Here is a 9870-nt window from a genome sequence, read left to right on the forward strand (position 1 = left end):
TTATCATGACTTTACCTATACTTTACATGACAGCCAAACTGGATTAATCATGCCTCATGCATAACTTACTTTCTTACCTGCATGCCTTTGTTCACAATCATACCCTCCACCTGGTATGTTCTCCTTCCAATCACTTATGCTTCTGTGTAGTTGTGAACTGTTATGTTATTTGTGTGTATGTACTTTTCTTCCCTGCTTTATTAAGCTTATTGAAGATATGAACCATATATTTATATTGGATTCTCTGAAACATTTAGGCTTAATACAATTGTGTTGAATGAGTGGTTTTTAAAAATCTTGTTAGCGCCTTCTTTTCAAATTTCTTAGGTATTTTCAAATGAACTAAGTTCATCTTCTAGAACATGCTATAATAAAATACTATTATCTTATGATGGCTATTCTAATGGCCAAAGAATTCATCTTTTTTATTATAGAATCTTAAGAGTTTTCAGGAAGATGTGTGGAAATATATTTGATATACTCTTTTATAATTAATAAGAATGAGAAAGGATATTGAAATTTTATATGAAATTTATTTGTAAATATTGTTCTTTTAGTTTCTCATTCCCACTTTATTTTCCTTGTTCTACTCTTTCATTGATATTTGATTTTCTCCTTCAATTATTGTGCTTTGTCAGCTTTTAATTTATATCTTTGGTCCTATGCTCCTAATGTTCTTTTTCCTTTTTTCACACATAGTAAAACGGACCAGACACTTGAAAAGCTGAGTTGAGGGTAGGAGCTTATTAAGAGGAGTGTTAGAGCAATGCCATTTGATGTTAAGCCACCTACTCTTATCATCACTCCTAAAAGCTCAGAACTTAAAAGGGAAACTGTTCTTTTCCTTAAGCCTAGCCTCTATGTCTCTCATTTCTTCTGAGGTGACTAGACAGCTTTGAACATTCCTGTTAGCTGCAGGAAGAGTATCAAAGAAATGTAGGCTCTGAATAACTTCATTGTAATCTGGGAGAAAGGAGGCTTTTGCTTTGAAATGTGCCCACATGAAGAAGATAAGTGAGTATAAATAAATAAATATACTATTCTCAGCTATAGCATCCAATATAATTTCTAAGTATCTGTAAGACAGACAAGTATTTGTCCATCTTAATCCTATTATTTTCTTCTCATGTGATTCCAGATATGTCCCTTCATGCCATCACTATTATATTCCTTTCTTCTTTGACATCTTCTTTTCTAGTTTCTCTCCCTTCCTTGTTAGCATTTTGCCTTCAATATTCCATCTTTGACATTCTGTTTTATTAATTAATATGGAAAGCAGGGTCTTCTTACCTTTTTATCTTTCTTAGTTCTTTTTCTGCATATATTCAACATTCTGTCTGGTAGCTGGTTCCATAAATCAAAACTAGGCAAATTACAACAGATTGCAAATTATAGTATGTATACAACTTATTCATACTTTCACCCCTGGGTGGCTTGTGATAGCTCCCTAAAGGTTAGCTGGTGTTTTTTGAGGGTTGCATAAATTATGACAATCCTGAATGACTGAGAGACCTTTGAGCATATTGTTGAATACATGGGGAGGGGTGAAGTTGGGAGGGAGAAGGAGACAGAGGGACAGAGACAGGCAATGTTAAAGACAGAGATAGACAGACAGAGGGACAGAGTCAAAGACAGAGAAAAATATTTTAGCTTATGTTTTAGTCAAAGAGCTCACTTACTATTGTCTATCTTATCCTCTACGGTAAACTGCATGTCTTCCTTGATTTCTGTTTTATTATTCTCCTTGATCCACTTGTTGTTTGTTAGCTTTTATTGTTTTTGTGTGTGTGTGTGTGTTTGGTGGAAGAGTTAAGCTGGAAAGAGTAAAATAATTTACCATTCTTTTTATTTGTTAAATTGTTTTAATTTATTTCATTGAATGTTTCCCAGTTATCTTTGTTTTTAAACAATTATTTTTTTTAAATCTTGAGTTCCAAATTTTCTACTTCCCTTTCACTGCTCTCACCTCCTTGAGAAGTCGAGCAATTTAATATAAATTGTACATTTGCATTTATATAAAATATATTTCCATATTAGCCATGTGGCAAAGGAAAACATAAATAAAATAAAATGATAAAATAAAGTTAAAAAGCATGCTTCAGTCTGCATTCAGAGTTTATCAATTCTTGTCCTGGAAGTGGATACATTTCATCATAGTCCTTTGGAAGTGTCTTGGATCATTGTCTTGATCAGAGTAGCTAAATCTTTCAGAGTTGATCATCTTTAAAATATTTCTGTTACTGTATGTTGTTTTCTTGGTTCTACTCACTTCACCTTGCATGAGTTAATATAAGTCTTCTCAAGTTTTTCTGAGAGTATTCTACTTGTCATTTATTATTGCACAATAGTGTTCAATCACAACCATACACCATTCCTCAAATGATGAGCGTCCCCTTGATTTTCATCTGTTTTTTGCTACCACAAAAAATACTGCTATGAATATTTTTGAACAGGTCTTTTTTTTCTTTACTTTGATCTCCTTGTGATATGACCTAGAAATGGTTTTGCTGATTCAAAAAGTATACACAGTTTTATGGCAGTTTGGTCATAGTTCTAAATTGTTTTCTAGGATGATTGGACTAGTCCACAACTTCATCAACATTTCATTAGGATGTGAATTTTCCTACATCCTTCTCCAGTATTTGTAATTTTCTTTTATTGCAATGTTAGCCAATCTAATAAATGTGAGATAGTGGTATCTTGGAGTTGTTTTAATTTAAATTTCTCTATTAGTAGTGATTTATAGCATTTTTTTTCTTGTGATTATTGATAATTTTGATTTCTTTTGAGAACTGCATGTTTATATCCTTTGACCATTTATCAACTGGAGAATGGCTCTTATTTTTATAAATTTGGCTCAGTCCATATGTATTTGAGAGATGAGGCCTTGTCAGAGAAACTTGCTACAAAATTTCTTTCCAGTTTCCTGATTTCCCTGTAGTTTTGGCTGTATTAGTTTCATGTAATAAAAATGAGATATTTTACTTCCTGTAATCCTCTCTATTTCATGTTTAGTTTAAATTGTTCATTAATTATAAATCTATCAGGCACATGTTCCCAAGCTCCTAAATTTATTTACAATTTACTGTTTATGGTCTAAATCATTTATCTATTTTCATCTTTATCTTGGTAAACAGTATAAGATGTTGGTCAATGCATATTTTCTGCCAAACTTCTTTCCAGTTTTCCAAGGAATTTTTGTCAAATGGTGAGTTCTTACCACAAAAGCTTGGATCTTTGGGCTTATTCAACACCAGATTACTTTGGTCATTGACTACTGTATACCTGATCTATTTTACTGATCAACCAGTCTATTTCTTAACCAGTATGAGATTTTTTTTTTGAATGATTACTGCTTTGTAATATAATTTGAAATATGGAATTGCTGGGCTGTTTTCTTTAACTTTTTTTTCATTGATTCTTTTGATCTTGTTGACCTTTTCATCTTCCAGATGAATTTTTTTTCTATTTTTCTAGCTCTGGTAGTTTGATTGCTATGGCACAGAATAGGTTAATTAACTTAGGTAGAATTACAATGTTTATTGTATTGGCACGGCCTACCTGTGAGTAATTAATATTTCTCTAGATGTTTGGATTTATCTTTATTTTTATAAGGGATATGTTATAATTTTGTTCACATAAGCCATGGGTTTATCTTGATGGGTAGACTTTTAAGTATTTCATGTTGTCTGTAGTTATTTTAAATGGAATTTTTTCTTTCTATGTTTTGCTGATGGGTTTTGTTGGTAGCATATAAAGATGCTGATGATTTATGTGGGTTTATTTTATATCCTGCAATTTTTCTGAAATTCTTCATTGTTTCAATTAGTTTTTTAGTTGATTCTCTAGGGCTCTTTAAGTATACCACTATATCATCTGTAGAGAGTGATAGTATTGTTCTTTTATTGTCTTTTTAGTTCTTGAATTTCTTTCCTTGTCTTATTGTTAGTATTTCTAGTACAATATTGAATAACAGTGGTGATAAAGGACATCCTATTTCACCCCTGACTTTATTGGGTAGGCTTTACATTTATTACCATTACAGCAAATGCTTGCTGTATTAGATAGATACTAAATTTCCTCTAAGTACAGCTTTGAAAATATCTCACAAATTTTGAAATGTTGTCTCATTGCTGTCATTCTCTTTAATGTTTTTTTAAAAAAATTGATTCTATGATTTCTTCTTTGACTTACTCATTCTTTAATATTAGATTATTTCATTTCTATTAACTTTCAATTCATGTTTCTATGGCCATTTATTAAATGTAGTTTTATTCCATTATGGGCTTAAAAAGTTGTATTTAATATTTCTGCTTTTCTGCATTTGGTTGTGAGGTTTTTATGTTCTAATACATGCTCAGCTTTTGTGATGGTAATGTGTACAGCTGAAAAAAAAAAGGCATACTCCTTTCTATTTACATTCAGTTTTCTCCAGAGGTCTATCACATCTAATTTTTCTAAGATGCTATTCATCTCCTTGATTCATTCATTCATTCATTTATCTTTATTTTTAAAAATTTATCTAGCTCTGAGAGGGTAAAGTCCCCCACTATTATAGTTTTGCTGTTTTTCCCTTAAATGTCTTTTACTTTTTTAAAAAAAGAATTTATATATTATGTCTTTTGGTATTGATATTACTTATTGTTTGTGGTTCCTTTCAGCAAGATATAGTGTTCCTACTCATTCCTTTTAATTAGGTCATTTTTAAATTTTTGCTGTGTCTGAAATCCTGATTCCTATTCCTGACCTTTTTAAGTTAGCTGAAGCATAATCAATTTTGCTCTAGCCCCTTATTTTAACTACCTATGTCTCTCTGCTTCAAAGATGTTATTTTCCTGTAAACAACATATTCTTGGATTTTGGTTTGTAATTCATTCTGCTATCCACTTTCATTTTATGGGTGAGTTCATCCCATTCCCATTCACAGTTATGATTACTGTGTATTTCTCTCCATCCTATTTTTTTCCTATTATCCTACTCTTTCTTTTTATTCTGTCCCTCTTCTAAAGTCTGTTTTGCTTCTGACTATTGCTTTATTTTATCTTCTCCCTTTTCATTACACCCCCCCACACACACACTGTCCCCTTTCCCTCTTATTTCTTTGTTGGGTAATGCAGAGTTCTATTACCAATTGAATATTTATACATATTTGCATTTGTTGAGCTAATTTAGATGAGAATGAGATTCAAACTTTGCCCGCATCTGCACCCCCACCATACTCCTGTCTGTTGTAAAAGCTCTTCCTTGTGCATCTCATTTATGTGAGATAATTTCCTCCATTCTTCCTCTCCTTTCTCCCAGGGCATCCCTCTTTTACATTATTAGATTTTTTTTTACATCATTCCAACATAATTGACATTTCTATATCTTCTTTCTCTGTAGAATCCTTCTGTCTTAATAATAATAATAATAATAAAGTTCTTGGAAGATACATATATTACCTTCCTATAAAGAAAAGCACAAAATTTTTACTTTTACTGAGTCCCTTGTGGTTTCTCTTTCATTTTTAACTTGTTGTACTTGAGTCATATCTGAAAGTCAAGTTTTGTATTTAGCTCTAGACTTTTTATCAGGAATGTTTGGAAGAAGTCCATTAAATGTCAATTTTTCCCTAGAAAGATTATACTCAGTTTTGCTGGGTAGGTTATTCTTGGTTGTAACCCCAGCTCTTTTGCTGAGGTTATCATATTTTATGTCCTCTGTCTATTTTTTTGTGGTAGCTGTGAAATTGATTTTTCCCCCTGAGGAAATTGGGGTTAAGCTACTTGCTGAGGGTCTCACAGCTAGTAAGTGTCAAGTGTATGAGGCAGGATTTGAACTCAGGTCTTCCTGTCTCCAGGGTCAGTTCTGTATCCACTTAGCCACCTAGCTACACCTGTAACTGTTAAATCTTGTGTGATTCTGATTGTGGCTTTATGATGTTTGAATGATTTCATTTTGAGTGCTTGAAATATTTTCTCTTTGACCTGGAAGCTCAGGAATTTGGCTATAATATTCCTGGGGGTTTTCATTTCAAATTTTCTTCAGGTGGTGACTGCTAGATTCTCTCAATTTCTATTTTATTCACAGATTCTAGAATATCAAGGCAATTTTCCCTGGTAATTTCTTGAAATATGATGCCTAGGCTCTTTCTTTATAATGGCATTCACATAGTCCAATGATTTGCAAATTATTTCTCTTTGATCTATTTTTCCAGTTCTTTTGTTTTTCTTAAGAGATATTTTACCTTTTCCTCTATTTTTTTCTTCTTTTGATTTTGTTTTGTTGCTTTTATTTCTCTTGGGGTAATTAACTATCACGTGCAATTCTAATTTTTAAGGAATTATTTTCTTCAGTGATCTTTTATACATCTTTTTTTCATTTGACACTTTTATATCCATATGCCACCTATATAACTCGTGTTCTTCTTCACGCCTTTGTGCACAATTATACCTTCTAACTCATATGTTCTCCCTCCAATCACTTCTTATAATTATGTGTAGTCCTAAACTGTATTATATTATTTGTGTGTTTTGTGTATTTACAATATGATAGGAGAAGACAACACAAAAAAGCAACTGAAAAAGTGGCTGGGGGAGGGAAGTTACCTAGCACAGGATGCTATATGATGGAATAGGCCAAAGGAGAGCAGCTGTGGAAAAAATGAAAAGATGCAATGAAAATGAAGAAATAGCTGGTATGAAGCCCTTTTTTAAAAAGGCAATTGGGGTTAAATGACTTGCCCAGGGTCACACAGCTAGTAAGTGTCAAGTGTTTGGTCTGAAGCCAGATTTGAACTCAGGTCCTCCTGACTTCAGGGCCAGTGCTCTATCCACTGCACCACCTAGCTGCCCCAAAGCATTCTCTTTAAATAAAGTGGAGATCTCCAGTCTTCTATCCACTTAGATGGGCCCAGGAGCAGATACTGATGAGGTGTAAATTCCAGCACTGATGTAATCCTATAGTTTTAAGAGGTTCCTGGGGCATATCTGAGAAATCTAAAGGAAAACATCTGGTAGGAAATAAAGAGTCAGCACAAATACACACACACACACACACACACACACACATATATATACATATAATTGTCTAGATACATACACACATGTCTTATGCATGTTTCAGGTCTATGGTTTCATCAGATGTAGAAATCACCACTTTGATGACAATTAGCAATTCTTTTTTGTTGCATTGTCAAGTTGTCAAATTTCTTCCTCATCAAGTGAAACAGAAAATCTAGAGTTGTTTTTAATGCAAAAATTCTATTTTAAAATGATAAATATCTATCAAAATACTATTTGAAAGAAAACAAACTCATTCATTTGTTCAGCAAGCTTTAAAATAAAACAAGTATTACCAGGCTTGTTTGAGCATGCTCAGATTACTTAACATGGAGATTCATTTTGCTTCTCAAATGTTGGGGGAGTAAGATTCTATATTTGTGATTATACATAATGCCATAGCTTAACTCAGTTTCAATGGAGACCAGTCCCCATTTCCTAGTCCAAAACAACTGTTAGATTCTAGTCCCGTGTACCCTGGTATGTAGGCTTCTCCGATGGACTGACAGGATCTATCATTCTGCCTGAGATCCTGGCTGTAAGAACCTGAAATTGCGGACAAACCCTACAGGACAGAAACAAACATTTCTAGTCCCATTGCTAAGAGTTAGGGTAAAAGAGAGAGGCAGCTGGTTGCTCAGTAGATAGAGCACTGGGTCTGGAGTCAAGAATACCTGACTTCAAATCCAGCTTCAGACACTTGCCAGCTGTGTGACTCTGTTCAAGTCACTTAATCTCTGATTGCCTGACAAAATGGATCCATTGGAGAAGGAGATAGCAAACTAATCTAGTATCTTAGCCAAGAAAACCCCAAATGAGGTCATGAAGTGTTGGATATTACCAAAACAATTGAACAACAACAGCAACAAAAAAGAGAGCATGCAAGGGAAAGAATTCTTTTCCCCCTCACCAATTCATTTCATGGTGCCCATGCTGTGGGTGAACTGTGATCTTCAGCCTCTGGATGCAACAGAACTTCTCTTCTTTCAAATAATATGGCTATGAATGATTGTCTTGTTCTGTTTCATTTTATGCTAAGTTTCAGATGTCAATAGTGATCCCCACTGGACCTGGGAGTTCAAGCTGCGGTGATTTTTGAGCCAAGATTTCAAATGGGATGTTGCACCCAACCAGTACAGCAGAAAAGCCCTGAGAAGCAAGGATGTCTGGGATTTGAGCCCAAGGAAGGTTTTAGACATGGAATTGAGATTTCTCTCTATAGGAACTGAACTGAGCTATTTGCATATTTGCTTTATACTTTTAAATTAAATTTTCCTTTGTAAAAGCTAATTGGACTATTACGGTGAAATGGAACTGGGGTGCAGGGTAAGAACCTTACACTCAAGGGAACACTATTAATGGGTGTTGAAAGCAGTGACAGGGAAACCTAGCACCTCTGTCCCCCTTAAAGATAACAGATAACTCTGAAGGAGGGGTGAAATATCACATATCTGACCTTTAGGCAGTGGAGGCCAGGGTGGCCAGAGTTATAAAAGTAGTTGCTATGATAGTGACTTGCATCACTCTCATTTCTCTTCCCAGTTTTTCCTCTACTTCTCTTACTTGCTTTTCAAAATCCCTTTTGAGCTCTTCCAAGGCCTGGGACTGATTCATATTCTTCTTGGAGGCTTTGGATGTAGGAGCTTTGACTTTGTTGTTTTCTTCTGGTTGTATGTTTTGATCTTCTTTGTCATCAAAGTAAGATGATATAGTCTGACTCTTTTTGTGCTGCTTGCTCATGATCCTGGCCAATTATTTGAGTTTTAATCTCTTTGTTAAGGTAATGTTTATTAATTTTTAGGAATTTACTCAGTTTAAATTACAAGCTCAATTTTCTTCTCAATTTCCATGACCTGCTTCTCCACTCTATCATATATATATGATGCTTATATCCTTTATTGTGCCATCACCCATAATTATTCCATGTTTCTAAACTCTGAAACTCCTTCATCCTAATCATGATCTTTTATAATTTCACTTTTCCATATGCCTTGCAACCCCTATTCCTATTCTTCATCATCATATAACCTCCAATCCTTCTAGTCCTTAGGTCTTTCCTGGCCCATCACTTCTGCACTGGTTGCACTCTCTTTCTTTCCCTGTCTTGACTCCTTGGTGACCCAGTTCAACTGTGTATTACTCTTTACACTTGATTCCCTTGCCACCTTGTCCTAAAGCAGATCATGCCTCACTGACCCACATGCTTAAATTAATATATTCCCACCATTGATTGCCTTCACTTTAGTGCACATATTGAATGGAGCCAAAGGGTACTTATGAAACCATGCAGATTAAGTCAACTATAAATTCATAATATATAATCTCATCCCTAGGCCTTGACATACTGTCTTACTTTTGTATTCTACAATTGCATTAGATGGGGAAAAGTAGTAGTTAACTGAATTTTGATATCTTTATGAAGAACAGGATGATGGTAACATCAACAGGAAATGAGGCAAAGGGACAACTTTGAGAGAAATATAAGTTCAATTTGTATATACTTATTTTACCCTGGTGACACATCTATGTAAAGATGTCAAGAAAATAGTTGGGAATGTGAGACTAGAAGTCAGGAGAGAATTTGGAGTGGGAGATATTGATTTTAAAGTTATAAACATATAGCTAACAATAATAGTCATGGGTGTTGATGAAATTGTGAAGGAAGATAAAAGAAGAGAGAAGAAAAACAAGTAAAAGAGAATAGAGGAGAGAATGGAAGAGAAAAGAAGAGAAGAACTTTAAAGATTTATGTATACAACCCAAAAAACCACACAACCTACAGTATTTTTAAAGGAGGGTATACAAATGATATTAAAATAATAACAGATCC

Source organism: Phascolarctos cinereus, unplaced genomic scaffold, assembly GCF_003287225.1.
Source record: "Phascolarctos cinereus isolate Bilbo 61053 unplaced genomic scaffold, phaCin_HiC Scaffold_726;HRSCAF=1367, whole genome shotgun sequence".
Lineage (NCBI taxonomy): Eukaryota > Metazoa > Chordata > Mammalia > Diprotodontia > Phascolarctidae > Phascolarctos > Phascolarctos cinereus.